The sequence below is a fragment of the Dendrobates tinctorius genome, unplaced genomic scaffold, assembly GCF_039654945.1.
Source record: "Dendrobates tinctorius isolate UK_male_01 unplaced genomic scaffold, ASM3965494v1 ptg000249l, whole genome shotgun sequence".
Lineage (NCBI taxonomy): Eukaryota > Metazoa > Chordata > Amphibia > Anura > Dendrobatidae > Dendrobates > Dendrobates tinctorius.
The window spans coordinates 170368-185890 of NW_027361916.1; the positions used below are offsets into that span (position 1 = coordinate 170368).

Sequence of the window (15523 nt, forward strand, 5' to 3'; positions counted from 1 at the left end):
AATCACTAACAAGTTTGGTATGTATGTACCTGGTCTTTTGTTAATTTGTGCATTCTAAAATGTTCCATTTCTGTTGTTCTTCAGCTTCCTGTCCACTGGCCTGTCTTATGCCGCCCTCCACCATGACTTTCTCATTGGAAGATCTACCATTTCTGGCATAGTCAGGTCGACATGTAGTCAAATATGGTCAAGACTACATCAACTCGTCATGCCCTAGCCCAGGATGGAAGACTGGTTGAGGATATCAAGGGACTTTGAGGAGGAATGCCAGTTTCCTAATTGTATTGGGGCCCTTGATGGCAAACATATCCGGGTGCGTAAGCCGCCGAACTCTGGCTCCCAATTCTTCAATTATAAACAATACTTTTCTGTTGTATTGTTGGCTCTGGCCGACCCTCAATGCAAGTTTATAATTCTTGACATTGGGGCCTATGGAAAGACGGGAGACTCTAGAGTCTTCAATACTTCCATTATGGGTCGGCGGCTATGCACCAACCAGTTGGATCTACCACCAGTATGCCAGCTACCAGGCTCCACTCAAGAATCAGTCCCTTATGTCCTTTTGGCAGATGAGGCATTTCAGTTAAGGCGCAATATCATGAGGCCATATCCCCGGCGCAACCTGGACCACGGCGCATAATTTTTAACTTGCGCCTATCACGTGCTCGGCGACTGGTGGAGTGTTCCTTTGGCATTCTTTGTGCCAAATGGCGGGTACTCCAGTCTGCCATTCAGCTGAGTGAACAAAATGTTAATGAAGTAGTTAAAGCCTGTGTCATTCTTCATAACTTCACCAGGATACATGATTGTTCCTCCTCTGCTGGGGTTGTGCGTAGGCCGGACAATGTGCGTAGGGCGAGACCACATATCACCCCTCAACGTAGACCACTCTCTGGGCTCAAAGTGCGTGATATTTTCACAAATTACTTTATGTCACCTGAGGGGGAATCTTCTTGGCAAGAGCATGCTGTGACTATGTTATAATTTTTTGGTTTATGTCTGTCTAAATGTATATATTTAAACCCCTTATGATTCTATGACTGTTTAATTGCATTGGTAAGCGTATGTTAGTATGCTGACACCTTTTTTTAGAATTGAGACCGAGACGTAAAATGTAGTAGACAAATGTTTACTTTTGCCTTTTTTTTTTTAAAGAAAAACATATTATTGCCATATGATAAATGTGGCAATGGGCCAAATTGGCCTTTGTAAAGATGTGAAAATTGGGTACAAATAACACTTTCTGACATATTAAACAACCACAAAACCATTAGGCAATACCAAAATGGCAACAATATAAATTTTGGTAGGTTGGGGTAGGAGAAGGCGGAAGACCAGCCTGTGTTTGCTGCTGGCTACTTTGCCCAACTTGGCCATCGCCCTGTGTGGGGGCATACTGTTGCCCATGATGTGGGTAGTGTACTGCCTCCTGGGATTGTGGTTGGTACTGGCCAGAGTGATACTGGAGAGGGGCCTCTTGTTGGGGCTGGTAGGCCCGTGTCTCATACCCACCAAAATAGCCATGTCGTACCCAACCAGGTTGGGACCAGCCTCCAACACTGGGTGGGAACAAGTGGCCATATTGGTGAGGTTGGCTAGAGCCAGACATATGTGGCTGCTGTTGGAAAGGTTGGGTAGGGGGAGGAAGGGGGTGAGGTGTAGGCCCATGTATTTGAGGATCATCAGAGCCTGCTTGAGCAAGCATGTGTGTGGGGTGTCTAAGGCACATCAGATTTCTGGGTGAAAGCTGCCACCTCTCCAGATATTCAAATAACTCATATGGGGTGTGTGCTTGCATCAAGCAGGATCTGAAAACATCCTCGAATACATAGCCTCACCTCACGGGAAAAGGCACGAAGATAAAGGGCTAGGCTGCATGAGTATGCCTCCTCGCCATCATCATTATTGAATCAAGCCAGATAGTTCAGTGCCCCTGTGTCAACATTGGTACGGGTATCTTGGGCAGAGATATGGCGCCTTCTTCTTCCTCGCTGGGATGGTCCAGCAGGCTGTGGGGAGCCCCGGATCTGGGCAGTTGGGCTGCTGCTGATGTTGCCCTGCTCCTCCTGTATGGCTGATGGTGCAGCAGCAGACGGTCCTGCTTGTGGATGTGGTCCTGGTGGTGGGGTTTGTGGTGCAGGCACTGGGTTTTCCTGAGAGGAATCTTCACCCATGCTTCTTCGAGGGGGAGAAGATGGGCCAGCCACCTCATCCCCTACAGACCGAGGATCTATGATGGGCTCGGTATCTGAGCCAGTTCCTCTCTCCGTAAGGTTGGACCGAGTTCTGTTATGAAATAGAACAGAGCCATAAATAAATCATTTTTTTGGCCCTGTAAAGTATCTGTGTAATGTGGTGTGAGGTATCTACTTACGGTCTCAGATCCAGAATAGGGGCGAGGAAGGAGAGGCGGTCATAATAGATATATTTCCTCTTTATGTGGCCCGCATCACCACTCCTAGACCGCTGCTGACGTTCCCGCCTGTATTGGTCGCGGATGCTGCGCCAGCGTCTCATCACATCTTCTACTGCAATGTGACAGGAAATATTCTCAATTTCACATATTTGCTAGGTCAAATTTGCTACCAGTAGCCTAGGCATGTGGCCTTCTAGGGTGTGCGTTCTACCCAGGGTGGCATATATAATTGGGGCATCCTGGCCAGATACACAGGGTCACAATAGTTCAGGTATCAAGTAATTACACTTAATAACTTGGTTGGCTAGGAGGATGAGGAGCTTGTGGTCTGGGCCAAATTATGGCAGTGTGTAAAATAATGCGTATTCTTGTAAAATACTCAGGACTAGTTACCAGATAAAAATATAGTGGTTTATTTGGATTCTTCCATCAAAGAAAAGATTATTACAGAAAAACATAAAAAATAGGTGAAAGAGAGATTGTCCATTAGTTCATAGCAAAGCAACATGTATTCTTTATCTGGGATCCCACAGGCAAATGGCGTCTGTCTCTGTTCGGCTTCTCACGTAGCAAAGTTACATTCCAGCTGTTCGTAATGTCATGGCCCAGCACAATGACTTCCACACGTCTGTGTCTCATGATGGGGAGGGAGCAAGCAAGCACGACCTCTAGAGTTAGCCATGAATTATATACGTCTCTTAAAGCACGTGGTCTCTATAAATGGAGTTGTCCTCTACCATGAGCCAAGCTTACAAAAATAACCTATGTCGTGTCAGCTAAAGCAATGTACAGAACTGGGTGTAATAAGAAATTAACAGATTATTAATATTTAACAATTCCCCCTTTTGAGGGAGACAGACATTAATTGGAACCCTCAAAATATAACAAGATCTTCTTTCTTCTTTGACAAAATAATTTAATATCAATATCAGATTATTGTTATACGTACTCAATGACATAATTCATGTGAATTCATGTTATGGTAAGCCGTGAACAATATTCATATACAATATGTATAATTATACTTCCCTAAGTCTAAATTGAAGCATCTCAGGTCCACTCATCATCATCTGATGTCATCTGGTCTTCATTTTGATGTTCTTCTGTCTTCTTCTTGATTCTTTTAAAAATACAGTTTTTCTATAGCATATAGATGTTGTAGAAATCGTGTTGTGTAAAAATCAAAGTCCATAAATTCAAATGTTGATAAGAAAACAAAGTCTATAGATGAAATGCAGCTTTAATATCTGTGCAGTGTCACCTTTAAAAACCTGGGCTTACATTGGCTCGCCTTGGATATTTCTGGAATCCTCCATCAGTACTGGTCTTTGAACAGGTGTGACGTCTTTGGTCAGCAAAGCAAGGGTTAAAATGACTCTTCCTTGCTAAACATAGCACCATAACCAGTCCTCAGTCCTAATGCACAGGACACGTCAGGGTTGTAGCTTCCTGACAATTACCTTATTGTTCACCAGCCTTCATCGAAGCTTTACAGGTGATTGGAAACTTCTGGAACTTGGTAAGAATGTGATAACACAGTTCATCTCAGCATCATAGGATCATTGTCCTCTGGTTGTCAGGTTAGACACTTTAATTGTGACTGTCGGTGGTGGATACTGCACTTGTAACTGTCAGTTGTGGATTCTGCACTTGTGGCTGTCAGTGGTGGATACTGCACTTGTAATTGACAGTGAATACTGCACTTGTGACTGTCAGTGGTGGATACTGCACTTGTGGCTGTCAGTGGTGGATACTGCACTTGTGGCTGTCAGTGGTGGATACTGCACTTGTGGCTGTCAGTGGTGGATACTGCACTTGTGACTGTCAGTGGTGGATACTGCACTTGTGGCTGTCAGTGGTGGATAGTGCACTTGTGACTGTCAGTGGTGGATAGTGCACATGTGACTGTCAGTGGTGGATACTGCACTTGTGACTGTCAGTGGTGGATACTGCACTTGTGACTGTCAGTGGTGGATACTGCCCTTGTGACTGTCAGTGGTGGATACTGCACTTGTGACTGTCAATGATGGATACTGCACTTGTGGCTGTCAGTGGTGGATACTGCACTTGTGGCTGTCAGTGATGGATACTGCACTTGTGACTGTCAGTGGTGGATACTGCACTTGTGGCTGTCAGTGGTGGATACTGCACTTGTGGCTGTCAGTGATGGATACTGCACTTGTGACTGTCAGTGGTGGATACTGCACTTGTGGCTGTCAGTGGTGGATACTGCACTTGTGAGTAACACAGTCTATTACTCAGAAATCATAGCTTTGTTACCTTCTGGGACTTCTGGATAGCGGCATTCTTCTTCTTGCAACTGATAAGAATCAATTTAGAAATATGAAAAGTCTTTATTAACCCCTTCACTACCAAGGGTGGTTTGCACGTTAACTACCGGGCCAATTTTTACAATTCTGACCACTGTCCCTTTATGAGGTCATAACTCTGAAACGCTTCCGTGGATCCCGGTGATTCTGACATTGTTTTCTCGTGACATATTGTACTTCATGTTAGTGGTAAAATTTCATTCATATATCTTGCGTTTATTTATGAGAAAAACAGAAATTTGGCGAAAATTTTGAAAATTCCGCAATTTTCCAACTTTGAATTTTTATGCCCTTAAATCACAGAGATATGGCACACAAAAAAGTTAATAAGTAACATTTGCCACATGTTTACTTTACATCAGCACAATTTTGGAACCAAAATTTTTATTTGTTAGTAAGATATAAGGGTTAAAAGTTGACCAGCGATCTCTCATTTTTGCAACACCATTTTAGTTTTACGGACCACATCACATTTGAAGCCACTTTGAGGGGTCTATATGATAGAAAATACCCAAAAGTGACACCATTCTAAAAACTGCACCCCTTAAGGTGCTTAAAACCACATTCAAGGAGTTTATTAACCCTTCAGGTGCGTCACAGGAATTTTTTGAATATTTAAAAAAAATTAACATTTAACTTTTTTTCACAAAAAAAATTACTTCAGGTTCAATTTTTTTTATTTTACCAAGTGTAACAGGAGAAATTGGACTGCAAAAATTATTGTGCAATTTGTCCTGAGCACGCTGATACCTGATATGTGGGGGGGAACCACTGTTTCGGTGCATGGCAGAGCTCAGAAGGGAAGGAGCGCCGTTTGACTTTTTCAATGCAAAATTGGCTGGAATTCTGATCGGACGCCATGTCGCATTTGGAGAGCCCCTGATGTACCTAAACAGTGGAAACCCCCCACAAGTGACCCCATTTTTGAAACTAGACCCCCTAAGGAACTTATCTAGATATGTGGTGAGAACTTTGAACCCACAAGGGCTTCACAGAAGTTTATAATGTACAGCGGTACAATTAAAAAATCATATTTTTTTCCACAAAATGATCTTTTCACCCCCAATTTTTATTTTCCCAAGGGTAACAGGACCCTAAAAGTTATTGTGCAATTTGTCCTGAGTACGCTGATACCCCATATGTGGGTGTAAATGACTATTTGGGCACATGGCAGAGCTCGGAAGGCAAGCAGCGCCATTTGACTTTTTTGGCTGGAATTGAGATCAGACACCATGTCGCGTTTGGAAAGCCCCTGATGTACCAAAACAGTGTAAACCCCCCACAAATGACCCCATTTTGGAAACTAGACCCCCCAAGGAACTTATCTAGATGTGTGGTGAGAACTTTGAACCCCCAAGTGCTTCACAGAAGTTTATAACGCCCAGGCGTGAAAATAACAAAAAATTTTTTTTCCACAAAAATGATATTTTTGCCCCAAAATTTTTATTTTCCTAAGGGCAACAGGAGAAATAGGACCCCAAAAGTTGTTTTGCAAATTGTCCTGAGTAGGCTGATACCCCATATGAGGGGGTAAAACACTGTTTGGGTGCATGGCAGAGCTTGGAAGGGAAGTAGCACCATTTGACTTTTTCAACGCAGAATTGGCTGGAATTGAGATCAGATGCCATGTTGCGTTTGGAGAGCACCTTATGTGCCCAAATAGTGGAAACCCCAATTCTAACCCTAGCCCTAACCCTAGCCTTAGCCCTAACCCTAATGGGAAAATGGAAATAAATACATTTTTTTAATTGTATTATTTTTCCCTAACTAAGGGGGTGATAACGGGGGGTTTGATTTACTATTTATGGCGGTTTTTATGTTTGACAGCTGTCGCACGCTAAAAGACGTTTATTGTAAAAATAGTTTTTGCATCACCACATTTTGAGAGCTATAATTTTTCCATATTTTGACCCACCGAGTCATGTGAGGTCTTATTTTTTGCGGGACGAGTTGACGCTTTTATTGGTATCATGTTCGGGCACGTGACATTTTTTGATCGCTTTTTATGTCGTTTTTTGGGACGCAGAATTTACAAAAACCAGCGTTTCATGAATTTCTTTTGGGTGGTGCGTTTACGCCGTTCCGGGTGCGGTAAAATTTATAATGCGGTTTTATTCTTCGGGTCAGTACGGTTACAGCGATACCTCATTTAGGTTGTTTTTTTATGTTTTGGCGCTTTTATGCAATGAAAACAATTTTATATAAAAAATAATTATTTTTGCATCACTTTATTCTGCGAGCTATAACTTTTTTATTTTTTCACTGATGACGCTGTATGGTGGCTCGTTTTTTGCGGGACAAGATGACGTTTTCAGTGGCACCATGGATATTTATATGCGTCTTTTTGATCGCGCGTTATTGCACTTTTTGTTCGGCGGTATGATAATAAATCATTATTTTTTGCTTTGTTTTTTATTTTTTAAGGGGTTCGCTTAAGGGGTTAACTATTGGGACAGTTTTATAGGGCGGGTCGTTACGGACGCAGCTATACCAAATATGTGTACTTTTATTGTTTTTTGTTTTTTTTATTTCCAAAAAATGAATTTATTGGGGAATATTTTTTTTTTTTTTAAATTTATTTGGCGATTTTTTTTAAAATTATTTTTACACTTTTTTTATTTTTTTTTTACTTTATTACAATGTCCCAGGGGGGACATCACTGTCCTGTGACAGATCGCTGATCTGTCACATCACAGATCACTGTGACAGATCAGCGATCTGTCACAGGCACTGCACAGGCTTCCTCATGCCTGCACTTTGCAGGCACTGAGGAAGCCAGCTTCCTGCAGGCCCCCGGAGATCCCCGTCGCCATATTGGATCCGGGGACCTGCAGGAAAGGAGTCCCCCGCAGCAGCGCTGCACATTGCGCTGCCGTGGGGGGCTCAGGGAAGCAAGGAGGGAGCCCTCTCCCTGCCGATGCTTCCCTTTAACCCCCGGTACACCGCGATCGTGTTTGATCGCGGTGTGCAAGGGGTTAACGTGTCGGGGGCGGTCCGTGACTGCCCCTGACACATTGTGCCGGGTGTCAGCTATGATAATTAGCTGACACTCGGCCGCGATCAGCGGCGCTCACCACGTGGGCGCCGCTGATCGCGATGATGTAATATTCCGTCCATGGTAATTAGGTCCATGGTCACATGGACGGAATATTACGTCATTTGTAGGTAAGGGGTTAACATAATTTCAGTATCTTGCTTGAAGTCTTCATTCCCTATTCTATACCAAATCTGGTAATTTTCCTAACCTATAATATCACAGCGTACCATAGCAATCAGTAATATCCATATAATTATTATCAGAATTTGTACCATATATGGATTTCAATGTTTGAAATAATAAAACAATAATAAGTGATAATCAGGGCTGTGGAGTCGGTAAGCCACAGTTGCGACTCCGACTCCGCCTCCTGGATTTTATCAGGCTCCGGCTCCTTCATAAATGGCCAATTCATAACAACAAATTTACTGTTGTAAAATATTAAACATCGTGCTTATTCAGTTTCTCACCATCATATAAGTAATCAGACCACTTAGAGCAAAAACTACATTTATTAGAATACAATTAGAATATAGCAAATAAGTTTTATAAACTTTTCTAAACTGTAAGTAAATATGCAATAAACACTTTTATGCAGTTAATAAGAAGAAATCTATAAATTTGTCCTCAGAAAAAGTTTTGCCTGTCAGATCCTCCTTCATGGATGCCCTCAAATCTGATCTAATTATTTTGAGAGCAGAGAACAACCTCTCTACACTAACTTGTGTTGGTGGCAAAGCAGTAACCACTCGGGCAACATCTCTGACAATGTCAGGATACAGAGGAATCGCTTGTTGCACTGTTATTTTTGATGAACGGTCAAATTTCTCAATTTCTTTTAGTGCACATGAAAAATTCTGCTGAAATGTACTGGCTGTGTTCCTTGATGGGGATGACTCTTCTTCTATGCGGGAACGCTTTGCACGGTCCTTGTGATCCAAATATTTTTCAAAATTAAATTCTTCATCAGTTGATGATGAGGGTGAAGATGTGGCAGGACGACCGAATTCTTCTTGTTCCTCCTGACTGTTCTGCAACCCTTTCATCCTTACTGCTATTTCAAACAGAGCTTCTTTTCCTTTACTTAGCTGTTGATCATCTAGAAGAATCCGATGCATTGGGTCTACATAAACAGCTGCCAAAAGAATGTTATTTTGTAATAGAAGCTCCTCTCTCCGTTTCATTGATGTAGCAATGCCACTTGCAATTAACCCTCCTCTTTGGGACAGGCGAAACATCAGGTTCTTCCACTCCTTTAAGAAAATACTTGGAGTTAAGTCCTCTGCTTGTAATTTTTTAGTCACTGTAAATGGGTGCTCTAGCAATTTTTCCAGCTCAGTCACCTGATTCCACTGACTTTCATTTAGCGCCAGTTGAGGGTTAGCCATGTCTACAAGAAAGGTTTTCAGTTCAACCAAGCGCTGAATCATTAAGTACTGCCCCATCGTGTGGCTTGATCAATAATTGCCCCTTTTCCAGCACGTCTCTTCAAAATTGAGTCAACTTTAGGGGTTCTGGCAACAGTAGCCAATTTTGTCACCTTGCCAATCAGTGCAGCAGCATGTCCTTCTTGCAGACTGTCTCTTATAGCCAGCTGTAGCGTATGCACAACACAGCGCATGTGATGAATGAAAGAACATATTGACACAGTTTCAACAAGATCATCTAAACTATCATGTTGCTGTAAATCTGAAGCAACTTCAGTTTGCTCCTCAGTTATAATACTGTGTTCCTCTATTTCAAACATTTCTGTCTCTGTGGACCCAGAATGTTCTTCTAGCTGCTGGTCACCATCATTACTCTCATTCATTAGCTCGGCACGGTGGCTCAGTGGTTAGCGCTGCAGCTTTGCAGCGCTGGGGTCCTGGGTTCGAATCCCACCAAGGACAACATCTGCAAGGAGTTTGTATGTTCTCCCCGTGTTTGCGTGGGTTTCCTCCGGGCACTTTGGTTTCCTCCCACATTCTAAAGACATACTAATAGGGAATTTAGATTGTGAGCCGCATCGGGGACAGTGATGATGATGTGTGCAAAATGTAAAGCGCTGCGGAATATGTTAGCGCTAAATAAAGATTATTATTATTATTAATAGTACTTATCATATTTGAAGCATTGTCAGTTACGACAGAAAGAACTTGCTCTTTTTTAAGTTCATAGTCTTGCAGAACCTTTTCCACCAAGACCTGGAGAAACTCACTGGTGTGATGAGCTTTGGTGTCTTTTACTGCCAATGTCTTGGTAACTATTTCATTTTTGTCACAAACAAATCGGACATTGATGGCAAAATAGTTCACTCTGTGACATGTGCAGGCAACCATTTTAACAAACAGAAAGCGTCCCTTGAGAGTTTTCTTAAGTTCTTCCTTTTGTTTAAAAGCTTCTTCGATTACTAATTTTCTAATACTCTCTCTCTCTCCAGAGAAACACCAAGCTTGCGGGCCATTTCCCCATTCAGACACATAAAAGCTGGTCGTGAAAATAATGAAATAGGCACACTATCCTTTACAACAAGCTCTATGATCTGTTTTTTAAATGTATCTACTGTCATTGTCACAGTAACTTTGTCACTGACAAAATATCTTGCAACTGATGGCTGCAAAGTTCTCTGCTCCTTTGTTTGGCTGGAAGAGCTGGGCACTGGTTCATTGGTTTGGATGCAGTCTTTCTCATCCACTGCTTTCAGTACTTCTGGATGAAAGCGCTGTAAATGTCTCTTTAGAGTAGAAGCTCTGGTAGAAGCATTTTTATCTTTGCCTGAATATGCACTCATCTTGGTTTCACAGCATGTTTTCGTCTGGATCATTTGTCATACACTGACAGACATAATGTTTTCTATCTTGAGTGATGGTGAAATGTTCAAATACAGCTGATTTAATGTGATGCTTCTTTGACATTCTCAGGTTTTTAATTCTGCATTCCTAATCCAAATGACAATTGTTTTTCCTAAAAACAATTGTACAAAATTATTGCCAGGTCGTACAACTGATATAGTGGTCAGTAATACTGTTATTATTCCTCATGTACTCACAGTTAACTGATGCAAAATTTGTTGAAAGGATAATACTTCTTACAGTCTTGCTCTTCTGAGTAGCAGGCAGCTGTGAGATGCTTGGAAGATGCACACCTAGTATGATCTAGTCTAGAGGAGGAGCTTTACTACTAAGAATTTGCAACACATTTTCACTTTCAGTTTCATACATTGTAAGTAGGGGGGTTGGGGCAGCATGAGGTTAACCAAGTATAAGATTAGATAAGGGCAGTGGAGAACAGTGACACACAAGAAGTAAGAAATGTCTCTATCTCCAGCAGAACTGCTTATCACTGTTGTTCATAGTTTGATAGAACATATATATTTGAGTAACATTTATAAAATTCATATGAAAGTTCAATTATGAAATATTAATACATTTTTTTTAAAGCTGGAGTCGGAGTCGGTACATTTCTACCGATTCCGACTCCAACCAAAACTAACTCCAACTCCACGACTCCGACTCCACAGCCCTGCTTAGGACGGGTCATCAATGTCTGATCGGTGGGTGCAACACCGCCACTCCCATCACTCGCCTGTCACTGGAGGCTGGAAATGCACACACCCTGCAGCCCTCCAGCACCCGCACCCGCTTACAGCCCTCCATCTCCCACACACCCTGCTCCCCTCTATCACACCCCCCCGCACCCTCCCGCTCCCCTCTTTCACACCCCCCCACACCCCTTTATCACACCCCCCTGCACCCTCTCGCTCCCCTCTATCACACACCCCCTGCACCCTCTCGCTCCCCTCTATCACACACCCCCTGCACCCTCTCGCTCCCCTCTATCACACACCCCCTGCACTCTCTTGCTCCCCTCTATCACACACCCCCTGCACCCTCTTGCTCCTCTCTATCACACACCCCCAGCGCCCTCTTGCTCCCCTCTATCACACACCCCCTGCGCCCTCTTGCTCCCCTCTATCGCACACCCCCTGCGCCCTCTCGCTCCCCTCTATCACACCCCCTGTCCTCCCCATGTTCCCTGTTCCCGCCATTACCTCTCACAAGTTTCCGATCTCCTGCAGCTTCCAGCCTGCAAACTCTCTGGCTCCTCCCCCATTGCGCCACATGGTCATGACGTCACCGCAGGTCCTGTACCATCCAGTCACATGTAATGTCTTCCGGTTAGGTGGGGATGTGGCAGACACTGAGGCCCCTGATCATGTGACTCCTGACTCCTCCCCTTCTGTGACCTCATCACAGGTCCTGTGCACACAGAGCAGCCATATATGTGGCAGACGCTCCTGGACCTTCTGCTTTCTGGGTCGGTTCCTCCTGTGAGTCCTATTAACCCTTTCGCTCCCTGTCTTCTCCTTTCTGACAGGACAATATCTGAATTCGGACAGTGTGACCGGAATTTCAGCAATGTGGAAGGAAGAAATGACAATTTTACTGTTTTCCTCACAGAAATGTGACTTTCCCCCAATGTATCATTGTCCTAAAGGTGACAGGAGCGCTGAGGCCGCACAGTGCGCCGTGTCTCCTGAGTGCCGATACCCCACAGGCTCGGGAGGGAAGGGGCGCCATTGTGGCTGGGATAGACGGCGGACGCCGTGTGACGTGTGAAGAGCTCTGACACCAGAACAGCAGAGACCCCACAAGTGGCCCCATGTTACCCCCTCCACCTCTGGGGGCTCATCTAGGGGGCAGGGAGGATTATTAACCCTCAGGGGGTCACAGAATTGTGTAACATTGAGCGGAGGAATGAAATGTTCCCACTAAAATGTCGCTCTGACCCCGAGTCTGTAATTATCACACGGGAGAAGAGGAGAAAACAGAAACCACTTGTTCCACAATTTCCCCTGAGCGCCGATACCCCATAAGGGGCCGGACACTCCTCAGGAGGGAAGGAGCGCCGTCTGACAGGGCAGAGTCTGCTCTTATGGTGTTAGGGGCCATGTCACATTATCAGAGCCCCCAATAAGAGGCGCCATGTTACACCTGCCACCTCTCAATTACTCATCTTTCTCCCAGAATTTTATACCATTGGGCGATGAGGAAAAAATAATTACATTTTACCACAAAAAATAGTTTTCTCCCCAGAGTTTACCTATATACAAGGGGAAATAGGTAAAAACGGCTGCAAAATGTGTCCGACAATTCCCGATGACTGTCCAGCGCTTCATGCCCACCCGGCGAGGCTTGGGAGGGAAGACGCTATTGGATTCCTGGAGAACACATTTTCTCAGGATACAGTGGGGAGAATAAGTCTTTGATGTTCTTCCGATTTTCGAGGTTTCCCCCTACAGAGAATGGAGAGGTCGGTAATTGTTATTGTAGGAATACTTCACCTGTGAGAGACAGAATCTAACAATAAATAACAGAAGATCACATCCTATGATTTCTAAGGAATTAATGTGAATTTTATTGCATGAAATAAGTATTTGACACAATAGAGAAACAGGATTTTTGGCCCCCTCCTCCATACAGATCTCCATATATTTCAGTTTTTGGAGCTGTCGCTTGGCAACATTGAGTTTCCGCTCCTCCAAAGATTTTCTGCTGGGTTCAGGTCTGGAGACCGGCTAGACTACTCCAGGACCCTGACATTCTTCTTTAGTGGCCACTCCTTACTTTCCCTGTCTGTGTGTTTTGGGTCATTGTTCTGCTCGAAGACCCAGCCTCCACCCATCTTCAATGCTGTTACTGAGAGGAGGTTGTTAGCCAAAATCTTCCGATACATGACCCCATCCATCCTTCAATACGTTGCAGTTGTCCTGTCCCCTTTGCAGAAAAGCACCCCCAAAGTATGATGTTTCCCCCACTAGGCTTCACGGTTGGGACTGTGTTCTTGGGGTTGTATTCATCCTTCTTGTTCCTCCTCACATATGTATGGAGTTGACACCCAAAAATTCTCTTTTGGTCTCATCTGACCACTTGACCTTCTCCCATGCCTCCTCTGGATCATCCAGATGGTCATTGGCGACCTTCAAATAGGCCTGGACATGTGCTGGCGTGAGCAGGGGAACCTTGCGTGCCTTGCAGGATTTTAATCCATGACCGCGTCATGTATTACTAACTGTAATGTTTGAGACTGTGGTCCCAGCTCTCTTCAAGTCATTGACCAGGTCCTCATCCCATGTAGTTCTGGCCTGATTCCTGACCTTTCTCAGAATCATCCTTACTCTACAAGGCGAGATCTTTCATGGAGCCGCGGACTGAGGAAGATCAGTCATCTTGTATTTCTTCAATGTTTGTAATAATTGCACCAACAGTTGCCTTCTCACCTAGCTGCTTGCCTATTGTCCTGTAGCTCATCCCAGCCTTGTACAGGTCTACAATTTTTTCCCTGGTGTCCTTAGACAGCGCTTTGGTCTTGGCCATTGTGGAGAGGTTGGGAGTGTGATTGAGTGTGTGGACAGGTGTCTAGTATACAGGTAATGAGATTAAACAGATGCAATTAATACAGGTAATGAGTGCAGAGTAGGAGGCTTCATAAAGAAAAACTAACAGGTCTGTGAGAGGCAGAATTCTGGCTAATTGGTCGGTGATCAAATACTTTTTTCATGCAATAAAATGTAATTTAATTATTTAGAAAATATAAAATGCGATTTTCTGTTTTTTATTTTTACATTTAGTCTCTCACAGTTGAAGTGTACCTGCAATAAAAATTACAGACCTCTTCATTCTTGTAGGTGGGAAAACTTGCAAAATTGGCAGCATAACAAATACTTATTTTCCCCACTGTAGTTTGTGGACTCCATATACAGTATGTGGGCCGTGCTATATACTATGTGGGCCGTGCTATATACTATGTGGGCCGTGCTATATACTATGTGGGCCGTGCTATATACTATGTGGGCCGTGCTATATACTATGTGGGCCGTGCTATATACTATGTGGCTGTGCTATATACTATGTGGCTGTGCTATATACTATGTGGACTGTGCTATATACTATGTGGACTGTGTTATATACTATGTGGGCTGTGCTACATAATAATAATAATAATACATTTTATTTTTATAGCGCCGACATATTCCGCAGCACTTTACATTTCAGAGGGGATTTGTACAGACAATAGACATTACAGCATAACAATAATCACATACAGTAGATTATAACAAATACCAAGAGGAAAGAGGCAGGGTGGATTGATTTAAATCACGCCGATTTAAATCATGATTTAAATCACGATTTAAATCAAAAGATTTTTTTCTATTTAAATCGGATCGATTTAAATCATGATTTTAATCATGATTTAAATCACTGATTTAAATCAAAAGGTTTTTTTTTTAATATAAATCACGATTAAAATGAGAAGTGAGAGCAGTGTGCATGTGCGCCCATAGTTACACGGACGAAACTAGGGGCAACGATCTAACGCCAGGGTGAGGGGGGGACCCCAAAGTAAGTAAAAATCTTTTTTGTTTTACTATATGGCAATAGGTAGGTGTTTAAAAGCAGCATGTCTTCATTGTATAAACTATTAATAGCCTCCACATTTTGTTCATACTGCCCCTTTAATTCCACACTTCTAGCTTGGTTTCAGTTTTGGTTTAGTTTCTTTTTCCCTGCATTCAGTTGACATGCCCAAACTTGTTGGATAGTCAGCAGTACTTGGCTCAGGCTGTAGTAACATCAGCAGTGCTTGGCTCAGGCTGTAGTAACAATCAAACTTCATAAGTGATCTGTGTGAGCCATGGCAGCAGGTCGTAAGAGAGACCCTATTTGGGTTCATTTTGTTGAGATGCCAGCAGCAGATCTT

The 15523-nt window shown here is 43.3% G+C and overlaps 1 long non-coding RNA gene across 1 annotated transcript; it reads right to left on the reverse strand.

The window, feature by feature from the left end:
* Positions 1–760: 760 nt before the first annotated feature.
* LOC141063240 (uncharacterized) lies at positions 761–12224 on the reverse strand. The gene is made up of 3 exons (XR_012224848.1): positions 11814–12224; positions 2375–2528; positions 761–2286 (listed from the first exon to the last, which is right to left on the reverse strand). It is a non-coding gene; the product is annotated as an uncharacterized lncRNA (long non-coding RNA).
* Positions 12225–15523: the final 3299 nt, after the last annotated feature.